The following is an 18810-nucleotide window of genomic DNA, read 5'->3' as shown; positions in this document are numbered from 1 at the left end:
AAACTTCCCCAGAAGTGAATGAATTCACAGGGCACAGCCAGAACTCTAGAATTCCTACCTGTCCAGACTCCATTTGATCATTTCACTGTAATTATCTTTCCAGCTCAGTCTCTGATACCCCAACCTCAGCAATTCTTTGAGACCACTAGGTCTCCAATCCATTGCCCTAGTATCTTTACTCTATTTACTCCTTTATGTCCTCACTTCCGCTCCTTGCATGATTTAGATTCCATGTTTCATCACTGTAATCATTCTTTTGCATATACCTTCAACACTCTTGCCCCTTTTTCCTTCACTGTTCTCACTTGGCACAATTCCATCACACTTACATCTAACTTGTTGGCTACTCTGCATCTGTTCCCAGCGGAGATGAGGCTAAAGACTGACTGGTCTCATTTCAAACTGACCAACCCTCATGAGGGTTCTAGAAATCTTACTATATTTACCCACTTCATAAACATTCCTAGAAGAATATTACATACTTTTTCTCTATTCAAAACTACCTACATATTTTTCTCTCCTTTCTCTCATTTTTCCCTTCCTTTCCTTTTTAGATATTAAAGTTCTAATACCAATGAGTAAACAGAAGCAATAAGAAGAGGACTGTCACCTGCTTTCATAACCACATCAAACAATTTACCAGCACATGTACAGATACATTCTGCTTCCTCTCCTATTACATGAAATAAACCATTAATGCTACTATTGAAGGTCAACCCTTCTACTTCTGCATAGAATCCCATACTTGGGCCAGGTGCGGTGGCTCATGCCTGTAATTCCAGCACTTTGGGAGGCTGAGGCGGGCGGATCACAAGGTCAGGAGATTGAGACCGTCTTGGCTAACATGGTGAAACCCTGTCTCTACTAAAAATACAAAAAAAATTAGCCAGGCATGTTGGCACACGCTTGAAGTCCCAGCTACTCAGGAGACTGAGGCAGGAGAATCACTTGAACCCAGGAGGTGGAGGTTGCAGTGAGCCAAGATCGTGCCACTGCACTCCAATCTGGGTGAAAGAGCAAGACTCTGTCTCAGAAAAAGAAAACGAATCCCATCCTTTCTCATCTATGCAAACTCTTTATCTTTACTTCTGAATTGTTCTCGCTCTCTGTTTTTTACTTTTGGTTTTCCCAGTCTGCTGGATCATTCCCATTAGCAGGATCAACTTAACTGGCATTCAACCACTGTAGTTGTACACATAATAATTTTATATTTAGATTTTTGTTTTGTAAGTAAAGTATAATGAGACAACGAAGCATGCTATAGACTGATGTGTCCCCCCACTCCAAATTTATATATTGAAACCCTAATCTCCATTGTGATGCTATTTGGAGTTGGGGCCTTTGGGAAATAATTAGATTTAGATAAGATCATCAGAGTGAGGTCTCCATGATGAGATTAGTGTCTTTATAAAGACAGGAAGGAAGACCAGATCTTTCTCTCTCTACCATGTGAGGACATGAAAGAAGGCAGCTATCTGCAAGCCAGGAAAAGGACCCTCACCAGGCATCGAACTGGTTCACACCTTGATCTTTAATTTCTTAGCCTCCTATCTCCCTCTCCAGGGGTTTAGATCATGGCCATCTTTAGGGATGACAAGAATAAATGTGGGGAATAAATATCCGTTGTTTAACCCACTCAATCTATGGTATTTTTTTTACAATAGCCTGAACTCACTAATACAGAGCGTGTGCTTGGCTCTCATATGATTCTGTCTCTTGCTGCCTCCCCAGGATGGGTCCTTGGCTTCCTATTCTCCTGCCCAGCAACTTCTGCTGCCCTCTAACTCCAGAGTGGGCCTCAGTATAGGCTCCTAAAGGGTTAGAGTGGCATGTGCAATGTGTGTGCCAAGTCAGGGAGCAGACAGTGTACCCAAAGGAGTGTGACCGTAGTAGTTTTCTATTGCTGGTATAGCAAATTATCACAAATTTGGTGGCCTAAACAAAATTTTCTTATCTTAAACTTCTGTAAGTCAGAAGTTCAGTACAGGTCTCATGAGATGAAAATCAAGGTGTCAACAAAATTGAAGTGTCTCATGGCCCCCTTATTGCTACTTCACAGCCATCAGTGTTGCATCTCTTCGACTATCCTTCTGTAGTCCCATCTCCCTCTCCAAGGATTTAGATCATGGACATCTTTGGGGAACCATTATTCTGTTGACCGAGTCAGACCTCAGGCTTTCGAAGACATTCATGCTTTAATCCTTGGAATCTGTGAATATGTCATTTACATGGCAAAAGGGACTTTGCAGATGTGATTAAGATTGAGAACCTTGAGATGGGGAGATTATTCTAAATTATCCTGGAGGGCTTGATCAAATTATAGGAGTCATTAAAAGCAGAAGAATGGGCAAAAGAGAGGGTCAGAGAGATGCAATGTGAAAAGGATTCAAGCCACCATTTCTAGCTTTGAAGATGAAGGGAGAGGACTATAACACAAGGATTGTAGGCAGCTTCCAGAAGCTAGAAAAAGGCAAGGAAGTGGATTCCCTCCTAGTGCCTCCAAAATCACATGTAGCCCTGCCAAACCTTGTCTTAGCCTAGTGAGACCTGTGTTGAACTTCTACAAAACTGGAAGAAAAATTTGGTTTGATGTTTTAAACACTAAGTTTGCAGTAATTTTTTATAGCAGCAATGGAAAACAAATACAGAAACATGAAGTAATAAAAAAATAAAAAATGCCATGACATTTAGGGCGAAAAAGACCGTAGAAGAAAGGAAAAAGCTTTCCGTTCTTCGAACAAGGGGTCCTGCATTTTCTTTTTGTGAGCCCCATAAATGATTTAGCTAGCCTTTTCCATTAGAATACAATTTTGCCTTAACAACTTCTATGTTAAAACTCTCCTTTGAATTCACATTCCTTTCCAGCTAACATCCTATTTCTTTGCTCTTTTTTAAAGCAAAACTGAATTTTTAATAGTTGCTATCTTCACATTCTCTCCTATTACTCTCTCTTGAATTCATTCCAGTAAAGCTTTTCCTTACCACTGTTCCACTGAAACTCCTCTCCCAAGGCCAACAATTACTTCCATATTGACAAATTTAATACTTATTTCTCATTACTCTCCTTTTAAAACTTCTCAGCAATTTTTTTAAATGTAAACTTTGATTTAACACAACATGCATGAAGAAACAGTGTACTTGGGGTAGGTATTCAGCTTGATGGAATTTTTTTTGAAAGAATCACTGTTATAATAACTTTAATTTATCTTGCATTTTACAGAAGTCTATGAACGATTTTAAAAAAGCACCTCCTTACCTCATATCATGTTCCTCTGACAGTTGTTAAAGGAGGCAATGAATATGTCAACAACGTGTGCATCAGCGTCTTGCAAGAATTTCAGACCAAGCAACCACTCACCAAAGAACCTGCCAGCTTTTTTAACTTGTGGGTTTTTTTTTTTTTTTTTTTTTTTTTTTTTGAGATGGAGCTTTGTTCTTGTTGCCCAGACTGGAGCGCAATGGCGCGGTCCCGGCTCACTGCAACCTCTGCCTCCCAGGTTCAAGCAGTTCTCCTGCCTCAGCCTCCCGAATAGCTGGGATTATAGATGTGTGCCACCATGTTCAACTAATTTTTTTTGTATTTTTAGTAGAAATGGGGTTTCACCATACTGGCCAGGCTGGTCTTGAACTCCTGACCTCAGGTCATCTGCCCGCCTCCCAAAGTGCTGGGATTACAGGTGTGAGCCACCACACCCAGCCTTATCTTGTTTTTAATACAACAAGATTAAGTGTATCCACTCTGATGGCAAACCTGTTGGGGCACAACTCCACAACATGCTTTGCAAAATCAGTGATTAGCAAATTAGTTAGCTTTGACACGGAACTGTGCTCGCTACCCGCGACAGCCTAGAAGCCGGTTTTGATACTGGCAACAGAACATTTAAAATGACAAGTTTCACACTGTGGGAAATAGTATCGTGTGTCCTTCTATGGCATTTTGTGATCAGCATGTGTGACAAGTGACACATTCCTTGATATATCTTCTCAAGACATTTTCTATCTGTTTCTGTTGGAATCTTCCTTTGATTACAAGTTGGTTATTACCATCTGTGGAACCACTTGTACCCAATTCAGCCAACAAAATTGCAAGGAGATGTTTGGGCTGACGATGTAATAGTTTACAGATATCTGTAAAGTTGACAAAAGAAGTTTCCTTGGTTCCGACTCAGACAACCTATGGTGGTTTCATGACAAATTTCCTTTTCTCCCCAGCAACCATGTCTTGATACTTTTCCCTTGTGATGTTGAGCACTCGATTCAGCAGCTCCTCATATGTGTAGTCTCTTTCTGAGCCTGCCTAAGCAGGGCCTATCTGATTACTGAATGAGATACTGAATGAGATACCATCATCTTTTTTGCTGTCTTCATCTTCTAGAGCTTCATCTTTCTCTAGTATTTCATCCTCATCTGGGAACTTGACATTCTTTTTCTTCTTTTTATTGCCAAGCATAATGTCAAGGTCATCCTCTGCTTCAGCTGGTTCTTGAACATTATTTTCAATCTTAAGATCCTTTACACATTCTTCATCTTCATCAATATCAAAGTTTTTTTCTTCTTTTTCTTTTGATTAAAGAAGTTCAAGTCATCTAGATCATCAGAAGCGTCTTTTTTCCTGCTGTCCTCTTCCATCAGCTTCCAGATCCTTGTCCTTGGTTGCCTCTGGCTCCACTTCTTTTGTTTCTGAAGGCTGAATTTCCTCTGTTTGAGTATCCCCTTCCTCATCTAACATAAAAGGCTTCTTCTTCTTCTTTTTCTTCTTACTCATAGTTGGATAAAAAACCATCCCATTCCCAGACATGGTTGCGGCTCAAGTGGGCTCGGCTCGGACGCGAAGTCAGACAGGACAGCCCCAGTCCCTGGTGGCAGCACTGTTTCTGCAGATACCTCTCCCACAACTGCACTAGGCTTTGCGTCAGTGTAAGGGAACAACATCCGGTCAACCTCTCCTCCAAGCTTTGGAAATGTGCCTTCGCTGATGAAATTCTACCAAATGACCACGTCCCTGTGATCAGACTACAGGTCAAGGAATAGAATTATTTCCAACTCCAGAAGTTCTTTCATGTCCCCTTTCAGTCACTACCCCAATCCAAGAGTCAATACTATCTTGACTTTTAACATTACTGATTGGTTTGGCCTGTTTTTGAGTGTTATTTAATTAAATTAATTAATTTAGTTATGAGTGGGTCTTGCTCTGTTGCCTGGGCTGGAGTGCTGTGGTGCAATCACAGCCCACTGCAGCCTTGATTTCCCAAACTCAAATGATTCTCCTGCCTCAGCCTCCAGAATGGTGTGTACTACAGACATGTGCCACCACACCTGGCTAATTTTTGTATTTTCTTTTTAGGGATGGGATTTTGCCATGTTGCCCAGGCTGGTCTCAAACTCCTGGATTTCAAGTGATCCACTGCCTTGGCCTCCCAAAGTGCTGGGACTACAGGTGTGAGCCACCATGCCCAGCCCTGTTTCTGAGTTTTATATAAATATAACTCAGTGTATTCCCATCTGTGTTTGTGCTTTTATTCAACAATATGTTTGTGATATTCATGAGGTTTTTATGCATAGTTGTAGTTCATTCATTCTCATAACTGTATAGAATTCCATTGCACACATACACTGCAGTCTATCCATTGTACCATTGATGGGCTATTTCCAATTTTTAGCTATTAAGGGTAGTTCTGATGTGAATATCCTTGTGCATGTCTTTTGGTGGGTATATAGTGATTGCCTTGTGGTTTTCAGTTGCATTTTCCTGAGGAATAATGAAGTCAAACTCCTTATTATATGTCAATTGGCCATTTGGATGTCTTGTTTTGTGAGGGGTCTTTTTGAATCTTTTGTCATATCTATTGAATTGCCTGTCATTTCGCTACTGACTTGCAGGAACTCTTTACATACTCTTGAAACTTTCTTTTTTTTGTTAGATATATACAATGAAAACAACTTCTCCTACCCTGTGGCTTGCTTTTTTGTTGTCTTAATGATGTCACTTAGTAAACAGAAGTTCTTAATTTTAACAGAGTCCAACTTACCAATTTTTTTTTTATGTTAAGAACTATTTGAATCCTATTGAGCTATTTGGTCTACCCAAAAAGCATAAATATTCTCCTTTCTTTGAAAACATTTATACTTTTACCTTTCACATTTAGATATGAAATCCATCTAGAAATAATTTTTGTGTATGGATAGGAGTCATGATTTTTTCCAATTTGCATATCCAGTTGGCCCAGCATCATTTATTGAAAACACCATGCTTTTACAAGAGCATTGCAATGTTGCTATTATCATAAATCATATACCCTATATGGGTGGGTCTGTTTCTGTATTCTATATTTTGTTTGTTGGTCCGTTTGCTTATCTATAGGTCAATACCACACTTTCTTAATTACTACAGTTTAGAATACATCATGTTATCTGGTTGTGTAAATCCTTCAAAATGTTCTTTATTATTTTTAGCCCTTTGTGGTTCCATATATTTTAGAATAAGTTTGTCAATTTACACACACACTCCTGCTGGGATTTTGATTGAGATTGCATTGAATTCATAGATCAATTTGAGGAAAATTGAAATCTTCATAAAATTAAGTTTCTGAACTATGAGCATGGTAAGTTCATTCATTTATTTAGGTCTTCATTAATTTCATTCAATAATGTTTTATAGTGTGCAATGTAAAAAGACTTTCACATTTTTAATTAAATTTATTCCTAGATTGATGTTTTATTTGCATCTTTTCCTTGAAATACTTTTTCCACATGGTTTCTGGGGCATTACTCCCTCTTCCTCTCACTGCCTTTACCTTTGCTGATTCTTCCTCATCATGCAGAATTACAAATTTTTGACTTTGTCCAACATTGATGCTCTAACCAGAGCTCTTGAATCAGATGGTTTACTCATCTCCCAGTTGCCATAAGTACCCTAGTTATAGGCTTATCCCTGTGACCTTTGGAGAATTGTTCTTGTCTAATAGGAGCCGCCTCCCAGGAAATGACTGGAAGTATATTCCCCACTCCTCCCCACTGTAGCCGATGACTGATTCAAGAGTATGAATGCCCAGCTTCCTTGCTTCAGGGTGGGTCAACTTAGCTCTCAGAGGCTCTAAGCCAACCATGCTCCAACCAAGGATTAGGAGAAGGCTATATTTTATCTGAGACCATATTGTTACTCAGATTTCCCCCTTTTTCATTTTGTTTCCCTCATGGCCTTACAAGTTTTTCTTGAGGAGAGACTTCTCAGTAAATCAAGTGCCTCTAGTCCTTGTCTCAAGCTCTGCTTCCAGGGAAACTGATTTCACTCTGTAGCTTGTCTTTGCTCTATATTCATTTTCTAGATGATTTTATCTAGTAGCGTGGTATTAAACACCATTTTTATGCTAACAACTTCAGAATTTATATTACTAGCCTTGACCCCTCCTCTGAGCTTTAGACTAAAACATCTCATTGCTATCATTTTCCTTTAGATGTCTAAAAGACCTGTCAAATTTAACAAATACGAAACTAAATTCCGAATTTTCCTCTCAGGCTAGGAGACGTCCCAAATGCTGGTGGGACTTTGACCCTGGCTGGTGTTCAGGCTCTTGACACTGTCGCAAGAAGGAATTCAAGAACAAGTTGGAAAATAGTGAAAGAATGGAGATTTACTGGAAGCGAAAAGTACACACTCAAGAAAAGGGGGTGCATGTGTATTCAAGAAAGTTGCACCTGACAGGGTTTGGGGCCTCTACCTTTATGGGTTTTGTTTTTGTTGTTTGCTTTCTTTTCTTCTTTTTTTAAAAAAAATTAGAGACAAGGTTTCACCATGTTGCCCACACTGGTCTTAAACTCCTGATCTCAAGTGATCTGCCTGCTGCAGCCTCCCAAAGTGCTGGGATTACCGGCATGAGCCACTGCAACTGGCCTATGGGTTTCTTTAACCAATGGGTGGAATATTCATGAAAATTCCTGCAAAAAAGTGAAGATTTCTCAGCACTATGGTGCCACACATTTTTACACCAGATATGGGTGTTCCTGAAAGTGTCATGGCCCTGGTGGGTGTGTGATTTAGTATGTTAATGAGTGTATAATGAGGTCCTAGGTGAAACCTAGATCAAATCTAGCACTATGTTGAGTCCAGTCAGTCTTACCCAGCTTGGCCAACACTATGGTTTTTCAGGGTCTTAATGCCTAGCATATGCAACTACTTTGACAGCTTCCTTTCGCTAGTCATGTGAAACTCCTGCTTGGATTATTCTGTTGTTCTGCAGCCACCTTGTATTATTCTTGTCTCATTTTCCCCTCACAGAGATTTCCATCTGATATGGTTTGGCACTGTGTCCCCACCCAAGTCTCATCTCAAATTATAATCTCCGTATGTTAAAGGAGAGACCTGGTGGATCATGGGGGCAGTTTCTCTCATGCTGTTCTTGTGATAGTGAGGGGAGTTCTCATGATCTGATGGTTTTACAAGTATTTGACAGTTCCCTGCCTCTGTCTCTCTTGCCTACCACCATGTAAGACATGCCTTGCTTCGCCTTCACCTTCTGCCATGATTGTAAGTTTCCTGAGGCCTCACCAGTCATGCAGAACTGTGAGTCAGTTAAACGTCCTTTCTTTATAAATTACCCAGTCTCCAGTAGTCTTGGTAGCGTATGAGAACGGAGTAAAACACCATTCCTTATTCTTAAGTGTTGATGAAGGAGGAGGTTAGTCTTCTATATCTACTTCCTGATGATTAGGGGTGTTGGCCCTGCCTGGAAAGGGAATGGGAGTCTCCAGCTGCCTAGTCTTAGGATTCCAGGGGTGAGTCATCAGGAGAGTCTGAATCTGAGGCAGGAATTGGTTGGAATCCTTGCATGACCAATATTTCGACATGGAACTGTTGCAACCTAGAAGACACGAACTTTACAAAGAGGCTAAACAAGCAAAGACCATAGATTAGTAGTAATAAGGTAGCTATTAAAGGTCCCAGGAAATGTAGGAACCAGATCACACTTGGTAGGTATTCTTTGACAGAGTCTCAGATGGTTTGAGTGGTGGGGTTATTGAAATGATGTAGCCAGGTAGCCTGTTGGTAAATCTTTCAAACTTGCAGTTTAATTAATCCTGAATTATTAATATAAGAACATCAGGTACGGTTTATTTCTGTGCAAACCCCTCTTTCTTCAGCTACAAGATAAAGCTTCTTGTTATTTCCCCGACCATTTGAGTGGTTCATGGTCTGGCATTGTTAGGGCCTCATATACTGGGGGTTCCAAGTCCTGCATAATCCTGCCATGCCTAGAAAAGTTCTGAGTTGCTTCTTCATTTGTGGAGGTCACCCCTTTAAGACAGCCTCCTTTCACTCAACAGACAAGATCTGGTTTCCTAGGCTTGGGATATGCCCCAGATATTTTACTTCCAGTTTGGAAATCTGGGCCTTGGATGGAGAAACCCGATACCCTCTTTCTCCCAGGAAATTTAGGACTTGAATGGGATTCTTATCTGAGTCGTCTTTAGTGGGACTTCATACGAGGATGTCATCCCCATATTGGAATATGGCTCCATTTTCTAGCTCCAGGTTCCTTAATACTCATGCCAAGTCATTTTCAAACTAGTAAGGTCTGTTCCTAAAGCTCTGAGGCAGTACCACCAGGTATACTTCTGAGTAATACTAGTTTCAGGATTAGTCCACTCAAAAGCAAATACTGAGAGTCAGGGTGCAAAGGAATACAAAAGAAAACATTCTTAAGATCTAATACAGTAAACCAATTGGTGTCTCTCAGTATTTGGATAGGTATGGTATAAGGGTTAGCACCATAGGATGTGAGGGAATTACAGCCTCATTAATGGCTCATAAGTCTTGAACTAGATGAAATTCTTCATTTAATTTTTGAACAGAGAAGACAGGAGTATTACAAGCAGACTGACATAGAACCACGAGGCCATGTTTTATAAACTTCTCAATTAGAGATTGGAGTCCTTGCTTGGCTTCTGGTTTGAGGGGATATTGACACTTGTATGGGAAATTATTTTTGTCTTTTAATGAGATGATCACTAACTGAGCATGAGTTGCTTTGCCATGGGGTTCTACTGTGCATGTTTGTCTATGTTCAGCTATAAGATAAAGCCTTTTGTTATTTCCCTGACCATTTGAGTAGACACATACTTGTGGGTCTACTTGAGATCTAATTTTGTGAGAAATCAGTTTTTTTTTTAGGCTGGCTTAGAAAAACCAGGCATTGCCAGTAAGAATGGCTCCTCAGGGCCTGATAAATGTAAAGTGGCTTCAAGGATGGCTAGGAAGTCCCATCTCAATATAGGAGTAGGACATTCTCACATAACTAGAAACTCATGAGTTACCATACAGTTTTCTATCCTGCAGTTCAAGGGTAAAGTACACAGTGGAGCTTCTGGAGGATAGAAGCCTACAGTGGCCATTTAGGACAGAGCAACTGGCCCCCATGTCAATTAAGAAATATATTATTATTATTTATAGATGGAGTCTTGCCTTGTCACCCAGGCTGGAGTGCAGTGACACAATCTCAGTTCACTGCAACCTCTGCCTCCTGGGTTCAAGTGATTCTCCTGCCTCAGCCTCCCAAGTAGCTGGGATTATAAGTGTGCACCACATGCCCAGCTAATTTTTGTATTTTTAGTAGAGATGGGGTTTCACTGTGTTGGCCAGGTTGGTCTCGAACTCCTGACCTCACCTGATCTGCCCACCTCAGCCTCCCAAAGTGCTGGGATTATAGACATGAGCCACTGCCTGGCCAGTAAATTAATATTTATACTTGCCACATCAAGAGTCATCCAGAGCTCCTCAATTGTGATGACCAGGCCTTTCGTGGGAGCTGCCAGGAACCCTGAGCCCTGTCAGTCCTCAGTTATGGTCATTTGGCATTGGGCGTTCTCCTCTCCCTTAGGAGCTTAGGGCAATCTCTTTTCCAATGATCTTCCTACTTGCAGTGAGGACAGGGTCTGGGTAGGGCTCCCCTGGCTGGAACAGTTCTTGCTCCAATGTCTCGGTTTCCCATGCTTGAAACAGCAATCCTTGCCGGCAGGTTTGCTGTTAGGCCTGCTTGGTCCATGGGTGAAGTGCCCCCCTGGGTGACCCTGAGGTTGCAGGGTACCACTTACAGCAGCTGCTATCATTTGGGCCTGCTATCTATCCCACCGTCTGTTACCACTAGGTCCTTTCATCCTCTTCAGCCCTGTTCTATTATTGAATACCCTGAAGGCCACATCAGGTACTTGATGAATATGCGTTAGGAATCCCAAAGCCAATTTCTGCAGTTTTCTCCTGATATCAGGTGCTGACTGGCTAATAAAGTATGTTGCTAGTAAAATTTGGCCAGCATCAGTACTTGGGTAAATATTAGTGTACTTTCTCAGGACCTCCACGAGGCACCTCTAGAACAAAGCTGGGTTTTCATCCTTTCCTTGTTTCCTTTATTTTGTCATAGTTCACAGGTTTAGTGGTACTTTTTTTTTTTTTTAATTCTCTCCACTAAACAAGTCACCATATGATTTCTTTTTCTTAGACCAGTCTGGCCCTGTTGGTAGTTCCAATTAGGGTCATTATTAGGCACAGATGTGGTCCCTACAATGTACTGCTGAGTCCCCATACCACAAGTTATCAGCATAAGCCTGAGTCTTCACCCTAATATGCTGCTTTTCCTTGAGGGGTGTGACACATGGACAAGGTAATCTGAATATCTCTCCAAGTTAACTGAAATGAGAGTGAGAGAGCCTGAGATTCCTCCATTAATTTAGTTGAATACTCTGAAAATGGCCCAACCTTTGCCTACATTGTGCTAGATCAGACATTGAGACATTGAAAATTGTGCATGCACCCAAATGGTCCCAGCATCCCTGTTGGTCACCTCCCTAAGTGGGCATAACTTAGAATGGTCATGAAGGTAGGAAGTACCACTGTAGGTGACCCTGGCAGGACTCTGTTCCTTTGGTATGGAAGGGTGTATAGGTTGGTAAGGAGGTAGGCTAGTGGGAGTCTGGGGGATGGAGATGGTGGAATTAGGAGAAGACAGAGGAGTCGAAGGTGGAGTTGGGTTGAGAGGGAGGTGTTGAGAGTACCAGAGCTGGGTCTGGGTTAGAATGCTGAGAAAGGCTCTGGGGAGGTTCATTTCCCAAAAGGATATCCCAAAAGGATAACTATCTAGAATATCTGGTTCCCATTTGATTCCCCCAAAGGAGTATGAGCAAAGGTGCCACAAAGGTGGCAATTCCCATGAAGGATAAAGTTCTGATAAAAAGCCATGAAGGACTATACATATGCTATTTCAGTCTTTTTCTCCTGGCATTTACAAAAGAGGTCTAATTGCAAGACGTATTAAAATTTAGGATCCTGTTCTCTGGCCATTACACCACATTTTCTAAAAGAGAGTTACCCATACCTTGACCTGCCCTTCATATGACATAAAAAGAGTGGAAGAGGGGAGGAAATAACAGTATGGTTCCCTCACAGAGGGACCAGTTCTGGCCTTTACAAAATGCTGAGTGCATGAGTATGGCCCTTACAGTTTGCCAGCTCCATGGCCATTCCAGGGAGACAAATGTCCCTGTTTCCTTTGCTGGCTGCCTTGAAATCCAGGTGTTTCCCCAGAGCCCTAGCATTGCTCAGGTGTTCACAGCCCCCGAGGCTTTGAAAATAGGAGAGCTTTTGAAGTCAAGAAGGATGAGTTGCAGGCCTAATTTGAAAGCAGTGAGCATGCAATATCTATCTGAACACTTATTATCAAGTAAAACTTGGGAATAGAGATGATTCAGCACGGCCAATAAACAAGGACCTCGAAAGGACCTCTTAAGAACCAAAGGCCTGGATTTGGCATTCCAGAGGGCAATATATAAAAGAACTATCTTGCTGTGTCCAAAAAGTTTACTGAGCTTTTGAGTGAAGTATGAAGAAGGAGCACAGAAGAGAAAAATTGCGAAAGCAAGGTTTAAACAAAGATGGGAAAGAGAAAATAGTTCCCAACTGGGGTCAGTGTCTTGCCACAACTGGTTCCTTGGGAAAATGGAAGACTCTTCTTGGGAAAAGTTATAGTGCTCCTAGGAGGCTAGCCAAGCACTGCACAGTACGAGACTTTACCCTACCACCTTCATTAGCCTCCTGTCAGGAAAGACTGTGGCATCCCAGAACTACTTGGTGTAGGTTGAAACCTTTCCACCTCCACTTGTCACTCATCAGGGCAAACAAGGTTTGCTCTCCAACCAGAAAGAGCAGAGGCACTGTGACTGAGGGGATTCAAGCTGTAGTCAGCTCTGAGGAACAAGGAAGAAATTAGCAATAACTTCAGGGAATGAGAAGACTTTGACTAAGGTCAAAGTGACACTTAACAACTGCTGCTGGTCCTAAAATGGGGGCAACAAGGCTCTTGGCTGGATGACCATAAAGGTGATACTAACAGGCTAGGTGAGGTCCGCAAATGCCCATAGGACCTCGACTCCTGCTGGTGTGCAGGATCTTGACACGACTGCAAGAAGGAATTCAAGGAAGAGTTGGAAAATAGTGAAAGTACAGAGATTTATTCCAAAGCAAAAAGTACACAAGAAAGGGAAGTGAGAGTGTCCTGGAGAGAGATTCACATCCAATGAGATTTGAGGCTTCTACCCTTATGGGTTTCTTTATCTAAGTGGTGAAATATTCATAAAGATTTCTCGAAAAGGCTGGGTGTGGTGGCTCATGCCTGTAATCCCAGCACTTTGGGAGGCTGAGGTGGGCGGACCACCTGAGGTCAGGAGTTTCAATCTAGCCTTGCCAAGTAAAGTTTCACCACTTTAGTAGAGGTGAAACCCCGCCTCTACTAAAAATACAAAAATTAGCCAGGTGTGGTGGCGGGCACCTGTAATCCCAGGTACTTGGGAGGCTGAGGCAGGAGAATTGCTTGAACCCAGGAGGTGGAGGTTGAAGTGAGTGGAGATGGTGCCACTGCACTCCAGCCTGGGTTACAGAGTGCGACTCTGTATGAAAAAAAAAAAAAGATTGCTGGAAAAAAGTTGAAGATTTTTCAGCACTATGGAGCCACTCACTTTTATAGGAGATATGGGTATTCCTGGAACTGTCATGGTGCTGGTGGGTGTGTGATTTAGTATGTTAATGAGTGTATAATGAGGTCCTAGGTGAAACCTAGGTCAAATTTAGCACCAGATTGGACCCAGTCTGGGTCCAGTCAGTCTTAGGTTGGCACACATCCTGTTTTACAGTCCCTAGCTTATGTAGCTCTTTCAAAAGTTTCCTTTTGCTAGTTATGCAAAATTCCTGCCTGGAATTCTCTTTTCTTCTGCGACCACTCTGTATTATTCCTGTGTCAAAAAGCATTAGTATTTACCACATTGTTCAGGTTAAACAACCTTAGAATCATCCTTGACCCTTCCCTTCCTCTCATATCTCCATCCATACATCAGTAAATCCAGTTTACTCTATTGTCCAAATACATTCACGTTCAGCAAATCCTGTTGACTGTACTATCCAAATATATCCTGAATCTGTCCACATGGTAGCTATCCACAGCAATCCCTGCTCCTAGCAATTATCTTCTCTTCCCTTGTAGGGATGTGTTGTAAGAGCTTCCAACTTCCTGAGTTCCTACTTCACTAGAGTTATGCAAATAATACATTTCACTCTTCTGCTGAAAACTCTTGAATTACTTCTCACCTCACTAAAAGCAAAACCAAAGTCCCTTCAATAATCTCTGTGATCCTGCAATATCTGACTCCTTCTTACCTCTTTGACCTCATTCCTTATGCTTCTTCCCATCATTTATGGCCTCCTTGCTGTTTCTCAAAAGGCCAAATACACTTCTGCTTCAGGGTTTCTGTACTTACTGACCTTTGCTAACAGGCTCTACTTCCAGATGCTGCAATGTTTCATTCTCTTACTTCATCTAGGTCTCTGTGAAAATCTCATATTATTAAAGAGGGCTTCCATGACTATATTTATTTTTCAGCATTCCCCACTTACTCCTAATATTCCATCTTCTCTGCTTGTTTTATTATTCTTTGTGACATTGCTCACCCTCTGAAATATTCTTCATATACACACACGTGTGCAAGTGGCTACAAAAAGCATTATTTTGTTCACCTCTGATATGGTTTGGCTGTGTCCCCACCCAAATCTCACCTTGAACAGTAGTTCCCATAATCCCCACGTGTCATGGGAGGGACCTGGTGGGAGGTAATTGAATTATGGGGGTGGTTACCCTCATGCTGTTTTCATGATAGTGAGTGGGTTCTCATGAGATCTGATGGTTTCTTAAGGGACTTTCTCCCCGCCTTCACTCAGCACTTCCCTCTCCTGCTACCATGTGGAAAGAACATGTTTGCTTCCCCTTCCACATGATTGTACGTCATGGTGAGACTTCCCCAGCCATGTGGAACTGTGAGTCAATTAAACCTCTTTCCTTTGTAAAGTACCCAGTCTCAGGTATGTTTTTATTAGCTGTGTGAGAATGGACTGATAGAGTAAATTGGTATTGCAGAAGAGTGGAGTGCTGCTATAAGGATACCCAAAAATGTGGAAACAACTTTGGAACTGGGTAACAGACAGATGTTGGAACAGTTTGAAGGGCTCAGAAGAAGACACAAAAGTGTCGGAAAGTTTGGAACTTCCCAGAGACTTGAAGGACTCAGAAGACAGGAAGATGTGGGAAAGTTTCGAACTTCCTAGAGAGTTGTTGAATGTCTTTAACCAAAATACTGATAGTGACATGGACCATGAAGTCCAGGCTGAGGTGGCCTCAGATGAAGACGAGGAACTTCTTGGGAACTGGAGCAAAGGTGCTCTTAATAGCATTCAGTTTTATGTATTCACAAATTTATGGGTTGGAATTGAAACTTATACTTAAAAGGGAAGCAGAGCAGAAAAGTTCAGAAAATTTGCAACGTGATTATTCAATATAAAAGAAAAACCCATTTTCTGAGGAGAAATTAAAGCCAGCTGCAGAAATTTGCATAAGTAATGAGGATCCAAATATTAATCTTCAAGACAATGGGGAAAATGTTACTAGGGCATGTCCGAGGTCTTCACAGCAGCCCCTCCTATCACAAGCTGGGAGGCCTAGGAAAAGGAAAATGGTTTTGTGGACTAGGCCCAGTGCTTTGCTGCTTTGTGCAGTCTTGGGACTTGGTGCCCTGCATCCCTGCTGTGGCTAAAAGGGGCCACAGTACAGCTTAGGCCATTGCTTCAGAGAGTACAAGCCCCAAGCCTTGGTGGCTTACATGTGGTGTTGGGCCTGCCAGTGCACGAATTGAGGTTTGGGCAGCTCTGCCTAGATTTCAGAGGATGTATGGAAATGCCTGGATGTCTAGGCAGAGGTTTGCTGCAAGGGTGGAGCTCTCATGGAGAACCTCTTCTAGGTCAGTGTGGAAGTGAAATGTGGGGTCAGAGCCCCACACAGAATCCCCACTCGGGCACTGCCTAGTGGAGTTGTCAGAAGAGGACCACCATCCTTCAGACTCCAGAAGGGTAGAACTACCGACAGCTTGCACCATGCATCTGGAAAAGCGGCAGACACTCAACACCAGCCTGTGAAAGCAGCCAGGAGTGGGGCTGTATTCTGCAGAGCCACAGAGGTGGAGCTGCCCAAGACCATGGGAACCCACCTGTTAACATCAGTGTGACATGGATGTGAGACATGAAGTTAAAGGAGATCATTTCGGAGCTTTAAGATTTGAATACACTGCTGGATTTCAGACTTGCATGGGGCCTGTAGCTCCTTTATTTTGTCCAATTTCTCCAATTTGAAATGGGTATATTTACCTAATGCTAGCATCCCCATTGTATCTAGGAAGTAACTAACTTGCTTTGATGTCATGGGCTCCTAGGTGGAAGGAACTTACCTTGTTTCAGTTGAGACTTTGGACTTTTGAGTTCATACTGAAATGAGTTAAAACTTTGGGAGACTGTTGGGAAGGCATAACTGTTTTTGAAATGTGAGTACATGAGATTTTGGAGGGGCCAAGGATGCACTAATATGGTTTGGCTCCATGTCCCCAACCAAATCTCACTTTGAATTGTAATAATCCCCATGTGTCAAGGATGGGGCCAGGTGGAGATAACTGAATCACAGTTATCTCTGAATCTCAGATCACTGAATCTCTTGCCTGCCACCATGTAAGATGTACCTTTGCTTTTCCTTTTTCTTCCACCATAATTGTGAGGTCTTCCCAGCCATGTGGAACTGAGTTTATTAAACCTTTCCTTTATAAATTTCCCAGTCTCACATATGTCTTTATTAGAAGCATGAGAACAAACTAGTACACAAATTTTGTCTTCTATAAGTATGGCTGCTTCTGCTCCTTTTTGTTTCCTGTTTGCATGGAATATCTTTTTCCATCCCTTTATTTTCAATCTATGTATATCTTTATAGGTGAAATGTGTTTCTTATAGGTAACAGATGATTGCAGTGAATCCTTTTTTTTATGCATTTAGTCACTCTATGTTTTTTGATTGGAGCATTTGTTCCATTTGCAGTTATTATTGGTAATTAAGGACTTACTCCTGCCATTTTGTTATTAGTTTTCCAGTTGTTTTGTGGTATTCTCTTTCTTCTTCCTTTCCTTCTTGTCTTCCTTTCAGTGAAGCTGTTTTTATCTGGTGATATGTTTTAACATATTGCTTTATTAAATTCTTTGTATATCGGTTTTATGTTTCTTAATTTGAGGTTACCATGAGGCTTGCAAATAATATAAGCCATCATTTTAAACTGATAACAACTTATCACTGATTGCATAAACAAATTCATAAACAGGCAAGGAGAAAACAAAAACTCAACACTTTTTGTTGTTTCCATTTATATCTTATTATACTATCTATGTCTTGAAAAGTTTTTGTAGTTATTATTTTTGATAGGTTAAACTTTTAGCCCTTCTACTCAAGTAGTTTACATATCACAATTACAGTGTTATAATATTTAGTGTTTTTTTTTCTGTACTTACTATTACCAGTGAGTTTTGTATCTTTAGATGATTTTTTATTGCTCATTAATGTCATTTTCTTTCATATTGAAGAACTCTCTTTAGTATTTCTTTTAGGTGTTGATGAAATCCCTCAGCTTATGTTTAGCTGGGAAAGTCTTTAATTCTCCTTCATGTTCACCAGGTATAATGTTCTAGGATTAACTTTTTTTTCCCTAGCACTTTAAATATGTCATACTGCTCTCTCCTGGCCTGTAAGGCTTCCACTGAAAAGTCTGCTGCCAGAAATACTGGAACTCCATTGTATATTACTTGTTTCTTTTCTCTTGCTTTTAGAATCCTTTATTTTTCCTTGACCTTTGAGAGTTTGATTATTAAATGTCTTTAGGTACTCTTCTTTTGGTTGAATCTGCTTGGTGTTCTACAGCCTTCTTGTACTTGGATATTGATATCTTTCTCTAGGTTTGGGAAGTTCTCTGTTATTATCCCTTTGAATAAAATTTTAAGTTCCAGTGTATATGTGCAGGAAGTGCAGGTTTGTTACATAAGTAAATGTGTGCCATGGTGATTTGCTGCACCTATCAACCTATCACCTAAGTATAAAGCCCAGTATGCATTAGACATTTTTGCTGATGCTCCCCCTTCCAATATTTTTTCCTGACAAGCCCCAGTGTGTGTTATTCTCCACCCTATGTTTCCATGTTCAGCTCCCACTTATAAGTGAGAACATGTGGTGTTTGGTTTTCTGTTCCTGCATTCGTTTGCTGAGAGTAATGGCTTCCATCCATGTCACTGCAAAGGACATGATCTTGTTCCTTTTTATGGCTGCATCTGCGTAGTATTTCGTGGTCTATATGTACCACATTTTCTTTATCCAGTCTATCATTGATGGGCATTTGGGTTCATTCTGTGTCTTTGTGATTG

At 41.3% G+C, this 18810-nt stretch overlaps 1 protein-coding gene and 1 pseudogene across 1 annotated transcript in view; one reads left to right on the top strand and one right to left on the bottom strand.

Annotated features, from left to right (window-relative positions):
- Positions 1-18810, top strand: part of SLC44A5 (solute carrier family 44 member 5) — a 531948-nt gene that overhangs the window by 43782 nt on the left and 469356 nt on the right. Inside the window, exon 2 of the mRNA XM_050805057.1 lies at positions 5345-5437. The gene's annotated coding sequence lies outside the window, so the exon portion shown is untranslated. The remainder of the gene's footprint in view (positions 1-5344; positions 5438-18810) is intronic.
- LOC126963174 (eukaryotic translation initiation factor 2 subunit 2-like) lies at positions 3803-4828 on the bottom strand (annotated as a pseudogene).

Source organism: Macaca thibetana, chromosome 1, assembly GCF_024542745.1.
Source record: "Macaca thibetana thibetana isolate TM-01 chromosome 1, ASM2454274v1, whole genome shotgun sequence".
Taxonomy (NCBI): domain Eukaryota; kingdom Metazoa; phylum Chordata; class Mammalia; order Primates; family Cercopithecidae; genus Macaca; species Macaca thibetana.
Note: the sequence above shows the minus strand (reverse complement) of the source record. Positions and strands in the feature narration are given on the sequence as shown.